Raw genomic sequence first — 17,004 nt, 5'->3', positions numbered from 1 at the left:
GGAGGGTGAGGAGGGTGAGGAGCTAGCCTGGATGAGGAGGGTGAGGAGGGTGAGGACTTAGCCTGGGTGAGGAGGGTGAGGAGGGTGAGGAGCTAGCCTGGGTGAGGAGGGTGAGGAGGGTGAGGAGCTAGCCTGGGTGAGGAGGGTGAGGAGGGTGAGGACTTAGCCTGGGTGAGGAGGGTGAGGAGGGTGAGGAGCTAGCCTGGATGAGGCGGGTGAGGAGGGTGAGGACTTAGCCTGGGTGAGGAGGGTGAGGAGGGTGAGGAGCTAGCCTGGGTGAGGAGGGTGAGGAGGGTGAGGAGGGTGAGGAGGGTGAGGAGCTAGCCTGGGTGAGGAGGGTGAGGAGGGTGAGGAGGGTGAGGAGCTAGCCTGGGTGAGGAGGGTGAGGAGGGTGAGGAGCTAGCCTGGATGAGGAGGGTGAGGAGGGTGAGGAGCTAGCCTGGGTGAGGAGGGTGAGGAGGGTGAGGAGCTAGCCTGGATGAGGAGGGTGAGGAGGGTGAGGAGCTAGCCTGGGTGAGGAGGGTGAGGAGGGTGAGGACTTAGCCTGGGTGAGGAGGGTGAGGAGGGTGAGGAGCTAGCCTGGATGAGGAGGGTGAGGAGGGTGAGGAGGGTGAGGAGCTAGCCTGGGTGAGGAGGGTGAGGAGGGTGAGGACTTAGCCTGGGTGAGGAGGGTGAGGAGGGTGAGGAGCTAGCCTGGATGAGGCGGGTGAGGAGGGTGAGGACTTAGCCTGGGTGAGGAGGGTGAGGAGGGTGAGGAGCTAGCCTGGATGAGGAGGGTGAGGAGGGTGAGGAGGGTGAGGAGGGTGAGGAGGGTGAGGAGCTAGCCTGGGTGAGGAGGGTGAGGAGGGTGAGGAGGGTGAGGAGGGTGAGGAGCTAGCCTGGGTGAGGAGGGTGAGGAGGGTGAGGAGCTAGCCTGGATGAGGAGGGTGAGGAGGGTGAGGAGCTAGCCTGGGTGAGGAGGGTGAGGAGGGTGAGGAGGGTGAGGAGCTAGCCTGGGTGAGGAGGGTGAGGACTTAGCCTGGGTGAGGAGGGTGAGGAGGGTGAGGAGCTAGCCTGGATGAGGAGGGTGAGGAGGGTGAGGAGCTAGCCTGGGTGAGGAGGGTGAGGAGGGTGAGGACTTAGCCTGGGTGAGGAGGGTGAGGAGGGTGAGGAGCTAGCCTGGATGAGGAGGGTGAGGAGGGTGAGGACTTAGCCTGGGTGAGGAGGGTGAGGAGGGTGAGGAGCTAGCCTGGGTGAGGAGGGTGAGGAGGGTGAGGAGGGTGAGGAGCTAGCCTGGGTGAGGAGGGTGAGGAGGGTGAGGAGGGTGAGGAGCTAGCCTGGGTGAGGAGGGTGAGGAGGGTGAGGACTTAGCCTGGGTGAGGAGAGTGAGGAGGGTGAGGAGCTAGCCTGGATGAGGAGGGTGAGGAGGGTGAGGACTTAGCCTGGGTGAGGAGGGTGAGGAGGGTGAGGAGCTAGCCTGGGTGAGGAGGGTGAGGAGGGTGAGGAGCTAGCCTGGGTGAGGAGGGTGAGGAGGGTGAGGACTTAGCCTGGGTGAGGAGGGTGAGGAGGGTGAGGAGCTAGCCTGGATGAGGCGGGTGAGGAGGGTGAGGACTTAGCCTGGGTGAGGAGGGTGAGGAGGGTGAGGAGCTAGCCTGGATGAGGAGGGTGAGGAGGGTGAGGACTTAGCCTGGGTGAGGAGGGTGAGGAGGGTGAGGAGCTAGCCTGGATGAGGAGGGTGAGGAGGGTGAGGACTTAGCCTGGGTGAGGAGGGTGAGGAGGGTGAGGAGCTAGCCTGGGTGAGGAGGGTGAGGAGGGTGAGGAGGGTGAGGAGCTAGCCTGGGTGAGGAGGGTGAGGAGGGTGAGGACTTAGCCTGGGTGAGGAGGGTGAGGAGGGTGAGGAGCTAGCCTGGATGAGGCGGGTGAGGAGGGTGAGGACTTAGCCTGGGTGAGGAGGGTGAGGAGGGTGAGGAGCTAGCCTGGGTGAGGAGGGTGAGGAGCTAGCCTGGGTGAGGAGGGTGAGGAGGGTGAGGAGGGTGAGGGGGCGAGGGAAGGGAGTCACCCGAGGTGAACCATCACCATCACCACGCGGTGAACATCACAATTGAAGGAGGGAGGGCGGCCATCGGCTATCTGTCACTGAGCCTCCCCACCCGCCCGCTCCACCCACCTCCACCCACCTCTCCCTCACACCACCCACCTCACCCCACGCATCTCACACTACCCACCTCCACCCACCTCCACCCACCTCTCCCTCACCCCACCCACCTCGCCCTCACCCCACCCACCTCGCCCTCACACTACCCACCTCCACCCACCTCCACCCACCTCCACTCACCTCCACCCACCTCCACCCACCTCTCCCTCACCTCCACTCACCTCCACCCACCTCCACCCACCTCTCCCTCACCTCCACCCACCTCCACCCACCTCCACCCACCTCCACCCACCTCTCCCTCACCCCACCCACCTCTCCCTCACCCCACCCACCTCACCCTCACACTACCCACCTCCACCCACCTCCACCCACCTCTCCCTCACCTCCACTCACCTCCACCCACCTCCACCCACCTCCACCAACCTCACCCCACCCACCTCACCCCACCCACCTCACCCCACCCACCTCACCCTCACACCACCCACCTCCACCCACCTCCACCCACCTCCACCCACCTCCACCAACCTCACCCCACCCACCTCACCCCACCCACCTCACCCCACCCACCTCACCCTCACACCACCCACCTCCACTCACCTCCACCCACCTCCACCCAGCTCCACCCACCTCCACCAACCTCACCCCACCCACCTCACCCCACCAACCTCACCCCACCCACCTCACCCCACCCACCTCACCCTCACACCACCCACCTCCACCCACCTCCACTCACCTCCACCCACATCCACCCACCTCACCCCACCTCCACCCACCTCCACCCACCTCCACCCACCTCACCCCACCTCACCCCACCTCACCCCACCTCCACCCACCTCCACCAACCTCCACCCACCTCTCCCTCACCTCCACCCACCCCCACCCACCTCACCCCACCCACCTCCACCCACATCCACCCACCTCACCCTCACCCCGCCCCCGTCACCCCGACCTCAATCACAATGCTCACACACTCCCCTATAGGGCAGCGGCGGCAGCATCAGCACGATCATCATCATCAGCGTCATCATCATCATCCCGCAATTCCCATGAGCACGGTTGGCTACGTACGGTGCGAAAGAAATTCAAAATACATCAGGAGCATGCTCGTCATCATGCTCATCAGCAGCATGTTTGTCATCACACTCATCATCATCATCATACTCATCATCATACTCATCATCATACTCATCATCATCATCATACTCATCATCATACTCATCATCATCATCATACTCATCATCATCATCATACTCATCATCATCATCATACTCATCATCACACTCATCATCATCATCACACTCATCATCATCATCATCATCACACTCATCATCATCATACTCATCATCATCATCATCATCCTCATCATCACTCATCATCATCATCATCATGCTCATCATCATACTCATCATCATCATCACACTCATCATCATCATCATCACACTCATCATCATCATCATACTCATCATCATCATCATACTCATCATCATCATCATACTCATCATCATCATACTCATCATCATCATCATCACACTCATCATCATCATACTCATCATCATCATCATCACACTCATCATCATCATCACACTCATCATCATCATCACACTCATCATCCTCATCATCACACTCATCATCATCATCACACTCATCATCCTCATCATCATCATCATACTCATCATCATCATCATCATGCTCATCATCATCATCACACTCATCATCATCATCATCACACTCATCATCATCATCATCATACTCATCATCATCATCATGCTCATCATCATCATACTCATCATCATCATGCTCATCATCATCATACTCATCATCATCATCATCACACTCATCATCATCATCACACTCATCATCATCATCACACTCATCATCATCATCATCACTCATCATCATCATCATGCTCATCATCATCACACTCATCATCATCATCACACTCATCATCATCACACTCATCATCATCATCATCACTCATCATCATCATCATCACTCATCATCATCATACTCATCATCATCATCACACTCATCATCATCATACTCATCATCATCATCATCACACTCATCATCATCATCACACTCATCATCATCATCATCACACTCATCATCATCATCATACTCATCATCATCATCATTCTCATCATCATCATCATCCTCATCATCATCATCATCACTCATCATCATCATCATCATGCTCATCATCATCACACTCATCATCATCATCACACTCATCATCATCATCATCACACTCATCATCATCATCATCATCCTCATCATCATCATAACTCATCATCATCATCATCATGCTCATCATCATCACGCTCATCATCATCATCATGCTCATCATCATCATACTCATCATCATCATCATACTCATCATCATTATCATCATACTGATCATCATCATACTCATCATCATCATACTCATCATCATCACGCTCATCATCATCATCATGCTCATCATCATCATACTCATCATCATCATAATCATCATCATCATACTCATCATCATCATGCTCATCATCATCATGCTCATCATCATCATCATCATACTCATCATCATCACACTCACCATCATCACCGTGCTCATCAGCAGTGCGCGTGAAGTGGAGGCGGAGCTTCGTGCGGCGCCAGGGCGACCTTGGGGGGTGGGGGGCGGGGGGGGGGAAGCGACGAGACGGCGAAGTGGGGGGGGGCATCCCGGCGAGGGGGGGGGGGGGCGCCCTGGCGAGGGGGGGGTGGAGGGGGGGCACCCTGGCGAGGGGGGGGGGTCACCCCGGCGAGGGGGGGGGGCACCCCGGGGGTGGGGGTGGAGGGGGGGGGGCGCCCCGGGGGTGGGAGTGGAGGGGGGGGGGGGCTTCCCGGCGAGGGGGGGGGCGCCCTGGCGAGGGGGGGTGGAGGGGGGGCACCCCGGGGGTGGGGGTGGAGGGGGGGGGGAGCCCCGGGGGTGGGGGTGGAGGGGGGGGTCACCCCGGCGAGGGGGGGGGGGGCACCCCGGGGGTGGGGGTGGAGGGGGGGGGGGGCGCCCCGGGGGTGGGGGTGGAGGGGGGGGGCCCCCGGCGTCTCGAGGCCACGACGCGCCGCTCCCTAATTCCCCTGGAGGAGCCCCGCGCGCCGTTTCATTTACAGCGACTCGGGCGGCATCGATCTCCAGGGCGCGCCACTCACAGTCGCCTTCGATTAGAGACGTGTCAGCCGCAGCCCCCAGCCCCGCACCCCCCGCCCGCAAGGGTTTAATACACATTCTGTGGGGGGAAGGGGGGTGGGTGGGTGAGTGAGTGGGGGGAAGGGTGGGTGGGTGGGTGAGTGGGGGGGTGAGTGAGTGGGGGGAAGGGTGTGGGCGGGTGGGTGAGTGAGTGGGGGGAAGGGTGGGTGGGTGGGTGAGTGGGTGGGTGAGTGAGTGGGGGGAAGGGTGGGTGGGTGGGTGAGTGAGTGAGTGGGGGGAAGGGTGGGTGGGTGAGTGAGTGGGGGGAAGGGTGGGTGAGTGGGGGGGTGAGTGAGTGGGGGGAAGGGTGGGCGGGTGAGTGGGGGGAAGGGTGGGTGGGTGGGTGAGTGGGGTGAAGGGTGAGTGGGTGAGTGAGTGGGGGGAAGGGTGGGTGGGTGAGTGGGGGGAAGGGTGGGTGGGTGGGTGAGTGGGGTGAAGGGTGGGTGGGTGAGTGAGTGGGGGGAAGGGTGGGTGGGTGAGTGAGTGGGGGGAAGGGTGGGTGGGTGGGTGAGTGGGGGGAAGGGCGGGTGGGTGAGTGAGTGGGGGGAAGGGTGGGTGGGTGAGTGAGTGGGGGGAAGGGTGGGTGGGTGAGTGGGGGGAAGGGTGGGTGGGGGGAAGGGTGGGTGGGTGAGTGGGGGGGTGAGTGAGTGGGGGGAAGGGTGGGCGGTGAGTGAGTGGGGGGAAGGGTGGGTGGGTGAGTGAGTGGGGGGAAGGGTGAGTGGGTGAGTGGGTGGGTGGGTGAGTGGGGGGAAGGGTGGGTGGGTGAGTGAGTGGGGGGAAGGGTGGGTGGGTGAGTGGGGGGAAGGGTGGGTGGGTGAGTGAGTGGGGGGAAGGGTGGGTGGGTGAGTGAGTGGGGGGAAGGGTGGGTGGGTGAGTGAGTGGGGGGAAGGGTGGGTGGGTGAGTGAGTGGGGGGAAGGGTGGGTGGGTGAGTGAGTGGGGGGAAGGGTGGGTGGGTGGGTGAGTGGGGGGGAAGGGTGAGTGGGGGGAAGGGTGGGTGGGTGGGTGAGTGGGGGGAAGGGTGGGTGGGTAAGTGAGTGGGGGGAAGGGTGGGTGGGTGAGTGAGTGGGGGGAAGGGTGGGTGGGTGAGTGGGGGGAAGGGTGGGTGAGTGGGGGGAAGCGTGGGTGGGTGAGTGGTGGGGGGAAGGGTGGGTGGGTGGGTGAGTGAGTGGGGGGAAGGGTGGGTGGGTGAGTGAGTGGGGGGAAGGGTGGGTGGGTGGGTGAGTGAGTGGGGGGAAGGGTGGGTGGGTGGGGGGAAGGGTGGGTGGGTGAGTGGGGGGAAGGGTGGGTGGGTGGGTGAGTGGGGGGAAGGGTGGGTGGGTGGGTGAGTGGGGGGAGGGGTGGGTGGGTGGGTGGGTGAGTGAGTGGGCGGAAGGGTGAGTGAGTGGGGGGAAGGGTGAGTGAGTTGGTGGGGGGAAGGGTGGGTGAGTGGGTGGGGGGAAGGGTGGGTGGGTGGGGTGGGGAGCAGTGGTGGGTGGGTTCATATTGATTCACCTTGAGCTGTGTAGGATGACGGTAGGTGGAGGACGCATGCACGCGTGCATCGCACAGCGCACGCACTCACACGCACGGACACGTGCACAGTGCACGCACTCACACGCACGGACACGTGCACAGTGCACGCACTCACACGCACGGACACGTGCACAGTGCACGCACTCACACGCACGGACACGTGCACAGTGCACGCACTCACACGCACGGACACGTGCACAATAGAGTCAGCCGTGATCTCTCAGCTGCTGGATGAAGCCCTCCCCTCCACACGCCATCGTGCAGGTCGTGTTGCAAAATAAAGACAAACCCCCCCCCCTTCCCTCCCCACAGAGCCTACGACGGCCGCCTTTGTCTCCCCAGGGCCGATGTTTAATACGCTCCGCACCAGGTACTCATTTGAGGCCGAGTCAACCTAGTGGAGAGGCCCAGGACCGGTTCAGATAACCCTGATCGCCGGGTTCGTAGCACAACGCAGCACGAATCACCTCACCACCATCGCACCCCACACACACAAAACACACTCGGACGCACTGTGCTGATGTCTGCTGATGTCTGCTGATGAAACACTGAATAGTCGAAACCGATGCTGTTGATAATCTGCACTCCCAGTGGCGAGGGCGGTGTAGCTGACGGGATGTGTCAAACGGTAATACGTTTAGCGCGGACAGACACGCTCCTGTGTGTCTGTTTATAGCAATTCATAGGGAAGTTAACGACGTCATTAGCAGAAAGGTAATCGCCGATGTCGTGATTTCTCTATCAGCGCGCACGATCAGCGGAGGTGAATAATCCTCAATTCCCTCTCCGCGAGAGGGAGGCAGGCGTCTCCTGATGAAGCTGGTGGCATTCACCTGCGAAACGTTGGACTGGAATGGTAAACATTGTGGGTTTACTCTCCGACACAGCGGTGTGTTGAAGTCGTAGCTGATTGGCCACGTTCTGTTGACGTGACAAACCTTACGAGTTGGCTGTGTCGGGTGGTGGCGGGTTTAACGACACAACATTTATAGATTGACGCGATCGAACCCAAGACAGCCTCTCATAGGGACCGACTCGCGGTGACTTTCTCCGGTTGAGATCACAACTCGGAGGACGCGCGGAAGCCTTTGCCGCCTCCGTGTGAGTGTATGTGAGAGTGTATGTGAGAGTGTGTGTGAGTGTGTGTGGGTGTGTGTGGCGTGAGTGTGTGTGAGTGTGTTGTGAGTGTATGTATGAGTGTGTGTGTGAGTGTGTGTGAGTGTGTGTTTGTGAGTGTGTATGTGTGTGTGAGTGTGTATGAGTGTGTATGAGTGTGTGTTTGTGAGTGTGTGTGCGTGGGTGTGGGTGTGTGTGGGTGTGTGTGGGTGTGTGTGTGAGTGTGTGTGTGGGTGTGTGTGTGAGTGTGTTGTGAGTGTATGTGTGAGTGTATGTGTGAGTGTGAGTGTGTGTGGGTGTGTGTGGGTGTGAGTGTGTGTGAGTGTGTTGTGAGTGTATGTGTGAGTGTGTGTGTGAGTGTGTGTGAGTGTGTGTGTGAGTGTGTGTGTGTATGTGAGAGTGTGTGAGTGTGTGTTTGTGAGTGTGTGTGTGAGTGTGTGTGTGAGTGTGAGTGTGTGTGAGTGTGTATGAGTGTGTGTTTGTGAGTGTGTGTTTGTGAGTGTGTGTGCGTGGGTGTGGGTGTGTGTGTGAGTGTGTGTGTGGGTGTGTGTGTGAGTGTGTTGTGAGTGGTATGTGTGAGTGTATGTGTGAGTGTGTGTGTGAGTGTGTGTGTGAGTGTGTGTGTGTATGTGAGAGTGTGTGAGTGTGTGTTGTGAGTGTGTGTGAGAGAGTGTGAGTGTGAGTGTGTGTGAGTGTGTATGAGTGTGTGTTTGTGAGTGTGCGTGCGTGGGTGTGGTGTGTGTGGTGTGTGTGTGTGAGTGTGTGTGTGTGTGTGAGTGTGTGAGTGTGTGTTGTGAGTGTGTATGTGTGTGTGAGTGTGTGTGAGTGTGTGTGTGAGTGTGTATGAGTGTGTGTTGTGAGTGTGTATGTGAGTGTGTGTGAGTGTGTGTGTGAGTGTGTATGAGTGTGTGTTTGTGAGTGTGTATGTGTGTGTGAGTGTGTGTGAGTGTGTGTGTGAGTGTGTATGAGTGTGTGTTTGTGAGTGTGTGTGCGTGGGTGTGGGTGTGTGTGGGTGTGTGTGTGAGTGTGTGTTTGTTAGTGTGAGTGCGTGGGTGTGGGTGTGTGTGGGTGTGTGTGGGTGTGTGTGTGAGTGTGTGTGAGTGTGTGAGTGTGTGTGAGTGTGTGTTGTGAGTGTGTATGTGTGTGTGAGTGTGTGTGAGTGTGTGAGTGTGTATGTATGAGTGTGTGTTTGTGAGTGTGTATGTGTGTGTGAGTGTGTGTGTGAGTGTGTATGAGTGTGTGTTTGTGAGTGTGTATGTGTGTGTGAGTGTGTGTGAGTGTGTGTGTGAGTGTGTATGAGTGTGTGTTTGTGAGTGTGTGTGCGTGGGTGTGGGTGTGTGTGGGTGTGTGTGGGTGAGTGTGTGTGAGTGTGTATGAGTGTGTGTTTGTGAGTGTGTGTGCGTGGGTGTGGGTGTGTGTGGGTGTTTGAGTGTGTGTGAATGTGTTGTGAGTGTGTGGGTGTGTGTGAGTGTGTGTGTGAGTGTGTGTGTGTGTATGAGTGTGTGTTTGTGAGTGTGTGTGCGTGGGTGTGGGTGTGCGTGGGTGTGGGTGTGTGTGGGTGTGTGTGTGAGTGTGTGTTTGTGAGTGTGTGTGCGTGGGTGTGGGTGTGTGTGGGTGTGTGTGTGAGTGTGTGTGAGTGTGTGAGTGTGTGTGAGTGTGTGTTTGTGAGTGTGTATGTGTGTGTGAGTGTGTGTGAGTGTGTGTGTGAGTGTGTATGAGTGTGTGTTTGTGAGTGTGTATGTGTGTGTGAGTGTGTGTGAGTGTGTGTGTGAGTGTGTATGAGTGTGTGTTTGTGAGTGTGTATGTGTGTGTGAGTGTGTGTGAGTGTGTGTGTGAGTGTGTATGAGTGTGTGTTTGTGAGTGTGTGTGCATGGGTGTGGGTGTGTGTGGGTGTGTGTGAGTGTGTTGTGAGTGTGTGGGTGTGTGTGAGTGTGTGTGTGAGTGTGTGTGAGTTTGTGTGAGTGTGTGTGTGAGTGAGTGTGTATGAGTGTGTGTTTGTGAGTATGGGGGTGTATGTGAGTGTGTGTGAGTGTGTGTGGGTGTGTGTGGGTGTGTGTGTAAGTGTGTGTGAGATAGTGTGTGAGTGTGTGTGTGAGTGTGTGTGGATGTGAGAGTGTGTGCGTGTGTGTGAGAGTGTGTGTGGGTGTGTGTGTGTGGGTGTGTGTGCGCGTGTGTATGTGTGTGTGAGTGAGTGTGTGCGTGAGTGTGTATGTGTGTGTGAGTGAGCGTGTGAGTGTGTGTGAGTGTGTATGTGAGTGTGTGTGTGAGTGTGTGAGTGTGTGTGAGTGTGTGAGAGTGTGTGAGTGTGTGTGAGTGAGTGTGTGTGTGAGATAGTGTGTGAGTTAGTGTGTGAGTGTGTGTGGATGTGAGAGTGTGTGCGTGTGTGTGAGAGTGTGTGTGGGTGTGTGTGTGTGGGTGTGTGTGCGCGTGTGTATGTGTGTGTGAGTGAGTGTGTGCGTGAGTGTGTATGTGTGTGTGAGTGAGTGTGTGAGTGAGTGTGTGAGTGTGTATGTGAGTGTGTATGTGTGTGTGAGTGTGTATGTGAGTGTGTGTGTATGTGAGCGTGTGAGTGTGTGTGAGTGTGTATGTGAGTGTGTGTGTGAGTGTGTGAGTGTGTGTGAGTGTGTGAGAGTGTGTGAGTGTGTGTGAGTGAGTGTGTGTGTGAGATAGTGTGTGAGTTAGTGTGTGAGTGTGTGTGGATGTGAGAGTGTGTGCGTGTGTGTGAGAGTGTGTGTGGGTGTGTGTGTGTGGGTGTGTGTGCGCGTGTGTATGTGTGTGTGAGTGAGTGTGTGCGTGAGTGTGTATGTGTGTGTGAGTGAGTGTGTGAGTGAGTGTGTGAGTGTGTATGTGAGTGTGTATGTGTGTGTGAGTGTGTATGTGAGTGTGTGTGTGTATGTGAGCGTGTGAGTGTGTGTGAGTGTGTATGTGTGTGTGTGTATGTGAGTGTGTCTGAGTGAGTGTGTGAGTGAGTGTGTATGTGAGTGTGTGTGTGAGTGTGAGTGTGTGGGAGTGTGTTTGTGTGTGTGAGTGTGTATGTGAGTGTGTCTGAGTGAGTGTGTGAGTGAGTGGTGGGGAGCGTTAGTGTAGTGGTTAGCGCGCTGCGCTACGAACCTGGCGATCCGAGTTCGATTCTCACTCACGGCCAAAATCAGTGACGATTATCTGAACCGGTCCTGGGTCTCCCCTGGGTCGACTCAGCCTCAAATGAGTACCTGGTGCGGTGTTAAAACATCGCCACTTGGAAGACAAAGGCGGCCGGGCGTGGTGTTGGCCACCCACCTCCTCGTGTGCCGTGCCGGCCGTCATAGACGCTCGATAACAGCACTTGCCCCAACCGTCTGTTAAACCTATACGGGGCGTCTTTGTCTTTGTGTGTGTGTTGGCGACGGTGGTGGTTGTAGTATTGGTGGTTATAACCTACCCATGTGATTCACACCACTGCCCCCCCCACCAATAGCCCCCCACCGCCATCACAACAGCTGCTTCCCCACCAACAGCCCCACCACCCCAACAGCCCCCCACACTCACCACCACGTGTAGCCTCAACAGACTGTCGGGGCAAGTGCTGCGAGTAGCACCGATGCAGGCCGATACGGCACCACGAGGGCGGGTGGGTGGCCAGCCCCACGCCCGGCCGCCTTTGTCTCCCCAGGGGCGACCTTTACACATCGCAGCAGGGACTCACTTGAGGCTGAGTCGACCTGGAGAGGACATCTGAACCCAGGACCGGTGCAGATGTTCGTCACCGATGTTGGTGGCCGTGACCATCGCCACTCAGGCGGTATAGACGGCAAGCACTCATTTGAGGCTGGGTCGACCGTGAAGGGCGCCGCGGTGGCTAGGAGATGTTAACTACCTCGCCTGGTATACAGGAGGTTGTGGGTTCGTTCCCGACCCTGACGCCTGCTGTATATTTGGAGTTTGCGTGTCTCTCTCTCATCATCATCACGGTGGCTAGGAGATGTTAACTACCTCGCCTGGTATACAGGAGGTTGTGGGTTCGTTCCCTACCCTGACGCCTGCTGTATATTTGGAGTTTGCGTGTCTCTCTCTCATCATCATCACGGTGGCTAGGAGATGTTAACTACCTCGCCTGGTCTACAGGAGGTCGTGGGTTCGTTCCCGACCCTGGAGTTTGCGGCGTCTCTCTCCCCGTGGTTTTTTTTCCAGGGTCCTCCAGGTTTTCCCTCAACTTTAGAATCAACGTCACGCGTTTAGAGCATGTGGCCGCTATAAATGTCCACACGACGATACAGCCACCTCGAAGAGCTTTCGTTTGTGCGAGCCAGATCGCGTCTGCAAAAGATCTGTGCAGCTCAGTGGTGCCGCCTTCACCGGTGCAATAAAAGAACGTGGAATCGTACGTCGGGTTTGTAGCGCAGCGCGCTCACCACTAACACCACCGCTCCCCGCAACAGCAACAACAACAACCGCCATTCGCCACTACGTGGCGGTGACGTCACCACGACGCTTGTGCCAGGCCATGTGCACCTTGAGGCCACGTGAAGTGTCGAACGCCCGCTGGCAGGAGGACACGGGGAAGACCCAGCAGGTGCCACGGGTCGACTGACTGAGATGACTGAGATGAGTGGCTGATGCACCACCTGTGCCCCCGACTGTGCCAACTTGCTGTGCTTTAGCTACCCGGCGCTCCGTTCGTTGTTGTGAGCGTCGCTCCTCCGCTCCCCACGGACACAGACTCACCACCACTAGCAGCATCATCAGCAGCAGCATCATCAGCAGCAGCATCATCAGCAGCATCATCAGCAGCATCATCATCAGCATCATCAGCAGCATCATTATCATCAGCATCATCATCATCATCAGCAGCAGCATCATCATCATCAGCAGTAGCAGCAGCAGCATCATCATCATCAGCAGCATCACCATCATCAGCAGCAGCAGCATCATCATCATCAGCAGCATCACCATCATCAGCAGCAGCAGCATCATCATCATCAGCAGCAGCAGCAGCATCAGCAGCATCAGCAGCAGCATCATCATCATCAGCAGCAGCAGCATCAGCAGCATCAGCAGCATCAGCAGCATCATCATCATCAGCAGCATCATCAACAGCAGCATCATCATCATCAGCATCATTAGCATCATCATCAGCATCATCATCATCAGCATCATCATCAGCATCATCATCAGCAGCATCATCAGCAACATCATCAGCAACATCATCATCATCAGCATCATCATCATCAGCATCATCATCATCATCAGCAGCAGCATCATCATCATCAGCAGCATCATCATCAGCAGCATCATCAGCAGCAGCAGCAGTGGGTAGTAGCGGAGGTGATCTCCACAGCTCGTTCTCAATCAGGGCGGCGAGCCCGCCGCTGGGCAGCCAGCCAAGTGGCGGTGGCGGCCTTGGCAGGGGCCGCGGCGTCCTTGCGCCTTCATAAATAACCGCTGAGCTGGGCTCAATCCAATTACGGGTGGCGGAGAGCGTCTTACACATTGAACGCGGCTCGCGCGGGAGACCTGCGCGGCGCTCATCAGTCGCGCTCCCTCTCTTTTTTTTACGATCGGTGGAAACAAGAAGATGCTCGGTGTAGTCGGCACTTTGCTTCATCATTTCGTAATTTTTTTTTTTATAATTACTTTGCTTTATGTAAAACCACACCTCTCGCTCGCTCCCTCGCTCGCTCCCTCGCTCACTCCCTCGCTCACTCCCTCGCTCACTCCCCCCCTCTCTCCCCCCCTCTTTCTCCCACTTTCTCTCTCCGCTCTTCATTTCCTGCCGGACTCGACGGGAATATTTACCGCAGAAATTTGATTACCGCGCTGCGTTTCGAGAGAGTTGTAGTGTGAGAGAGAGAGAGGAAGAGTTTGCGGAGAAAATTGATTGAGGGGAGAGCGAGTGGGAGAGAGGGGGGGGGGGGAGAGCGAACTCGAGGATAGAGCGGGAGAGAGGGCAGAGGGAGAGAGAGAGATAGAGAGAGTGTGAGAGGCAGAGAGAGAGAGAGGGAGCGGAGTCTATTTGATTAGGGCTTGAGGAGCCACAGCTGAGCCACCACCGATGTACTAACACAAGGCAACAGAGAGCGTGCACGCCGCGCATCCGACATGAGCCAAACAGCAGCCCCCAAACGCGACAAATGACTGCGCTGGGAATCACGCAGCAGCAACAACAGCAACATCGCCCCACCACCACCACCATCGCCCCCCCACCACCACCACCATCGCCCCACCACCACCACCACCATCGCCCCACCACCACCACCACCATCGCCCCACCACCACCACCACCATCGCCCCACCACCACCACCACCACCATCGCCCCCCCACCACCACCACCACCATCGCCCCCCCACCACCACCACCACCATCGCCCCACCATCGCCCCCCCCACCACCACCACCATCGCGAACACCCGGCAGGCCTCTCCTGATAAAGAATTTCGAGATTCGGCGAGGCTTTCATGGATCAACAAGGAAAATATTAATACATCATTCCTACCACCACCGTGATCGCCATCACCACCACCATCACCACCACCATCACTACCATCATCACCATCACCACCACTACCATCACCACTACCGCCATCACCACTACCATCACCACCATCACCATCATCACCATCATCAAAGACAAAAATGCCCCGTATAGCCTTAACAGACTGTTAGGGCAAGTGCTGTTCGCGAACACCTATGAAGGTCGGCACAGCACACGAGAGGGTGGGTGGACAGCACCATGCTCAGCCGCCTATGTTTCCCCAGTGGCGATGTCTACACACTGCACCAGGTAATCATTTGAAGCTGAGTCGACCTAGGGGAGGCCCAGTACCGGTTCAGATAATCTACACTACCGACCCCCTCGAGCGGTAGTGGAGTCACCGCCACCATCACCACCATCTCCACAACCATCACTACCACCACCACCATCACCACAACCATCACTACCACCACCACCATCACCACCATCGCCACAACCATCACTACCACCACCATCACCACCATCGCCACAACCATCATCATCACCACCATCGTCACAACCATCACCACCATCATCACCACAGCTACCACCTTCACCACCACCGCCATCACCACCATCTCCACAACCATCACTACCACCACCACCATCACCACAACCATCACTACCACCACCACCATCACCACAGCCACCACCTTCACCACCACCGCCATCACCACCACCACCATCACCACCATCACCACCACCACCACCACCACCACCACCACGGCCATCACCACTACCACCACCTTCACCACCACCGCAATCACCACGGCCATCACCACCACCACCACCATCACCACTACCACCACCACCACCACCACGGCCATCACCACTACCACCACCTTCACCACCACCGCCATCACCACCACCACCACCACCATCACCACTACCACCACCACCACCACCACCACGGCCATCACCACCGCGTGACACGAGGTCACTACCACAATCAACAAGCAGACGATTCGCCTCCATCACACATTCGTCTCACCACGAACAAAACCACTGAATTAGATGTGTTCACTCATCCCATCAGCCTCCTGCGCAATTTCCCCCAGCATTGGTTCTACACATGGACAAACTGTGGGCCGGTTTCGACATTCAGCGTTTAATCAGCAGGACCAGGCTTGAGCTGGTTAGCTGCCCAGATGTTCATAGGCAAGGACCTCTCTCATGTAGACGTTGGCTGTGGGCAGGAGGAGGCGCTGAGGTGTGGGGGCGATACAAGTGGGAAGTCTGTTCATCGCGAGCTTCCGGGGTTGACCACGGCCCACAGCCACGTGCTGCCGAGCCACCAGATGTTGTTGGCACGAGCACTCCCCATAAACCATGGAGCACCCCCTCCACCCCCACGCCGTTCAACGCGTTCGCCCTCTCCAATCACAGTTCACTCGTCACACTTGCGAATAGATCGCTATCTCACCCATCTCTCACAGCCCCCCCCCGGTGTCACGACTGGTCTGTCCCGAACAGAAGCTGCCTCGGTCGGCTCCAAGAGTGGCCGAGAGGTTCGTGAAGGCTGCTAATGCGCAGTTGGAGGCAGTCTGCCTCCAGCAACAACGCTCGCAAACAACGGGCGGAGCGCTACGCGGATACAACGCAGAGGGTGTGGTGCAGTGGGGAGCACAGGGGGCGTATCTGCCAGTCATCTCAGTCAGTCAACCCATGGCACCCAGATCTGTTTCATGACCTCCTTGCCAGTGGGCCTTTGATATTTCAAATGCACCTAGCATGGCACAAGCGCCATGGTTTTTGTTGCTGGTGGCGGCAGCGTTGTTGCCACTACCACCACCACTACCACCACCACCACTACCACCACCACCACTAACACCACCACCACTACCACCGCCACCACTACCACCACTGCCCGGGTAGGAAACACACGCCTAGGTTATTTCACTGTTACTTTACTTTCCCACGCTGTGACGACGACGACAACGATGCCATCATCAGCTTCCACTACGACGAGGAGCAATCATCTCGAGAGTGTGGGCCAGGTCCCCGTCTGATACGAGAGTACCGCCAATAGCTCGCTAGCGCCTTTTAGCTGGTCAATGAATAAATAAATTAGCGAGGAAATGTTCTGACCCTGCTTGGCTCTGTCGTGGTGATGTGCAGCTCGTGCCGGGTGGTCGTGGTGGTGGTGGTCGTGGTGGTGGTGGTCGTGGTGGTGGTCGTGGTGATGTGCAGCTCGTGCCGGGTGATCGTGGTGGGTGGGGGGGCAGCGACGGACTGGGACTAGAACATCGGCCCGGTCATCTTGTAAGCACGGCGGGGCCCAAATTGCCGTGCGATCCGCACTGGCCCCGTTTGGGGCCGGGTCCAAGAACGCAACTGGGGCCGTTGAGGAATAATATTTGAGGCTGCTGAATGTGTGGGGACTTGATGCCAACCGAGAGTGCAAATGAGCAATGGAGTGTTCACATTAGAGTCATAAAATACATTTTTGCATGATGAAAAAGTATTTTTAACTTTGATCACATTTCCAATTTCTCCACAAAGACTGTCTCACCGGCCCTAGGAATGGACCGGCCCCACCGTGCATT

At 57.0% G+C, this 17,004-nt stretch overlaps 1 protein-coding gene across 4 annotated transcripts in view; it reads right to left on the bottom strand.

The window, feature by feature from the left end:
• QKI (QKI, KH domain containing RNA binding) overlaps positions 1-17,004 on the bottom strand; it is a 211,100-nt gene that overhangs the window by 87,733 nt on the left and 106,363 nt on the right. The window lies entirely within an intron of this gene.

The sequence above is a fragment of the Lampetra fluviatilis genome, chromosome 47, assembly GCF_964198595.1.
Source record: "Lampetra fluviatilis chromosome 47, kcLamFluv1.1, whole genome shotgun sequence".
NCBI lineage: Eukaryota > Metazoa > Chordata > Hyperoartia > Petromyzontiformes > Petromyzontidae > Lampetra > Lampetra fluviatilis.
The sequence above is the reverse complement of the archived record's forward strand: the minus strand, read 5'-3'. Positions and strand labels throughout refer to the sequence as shown.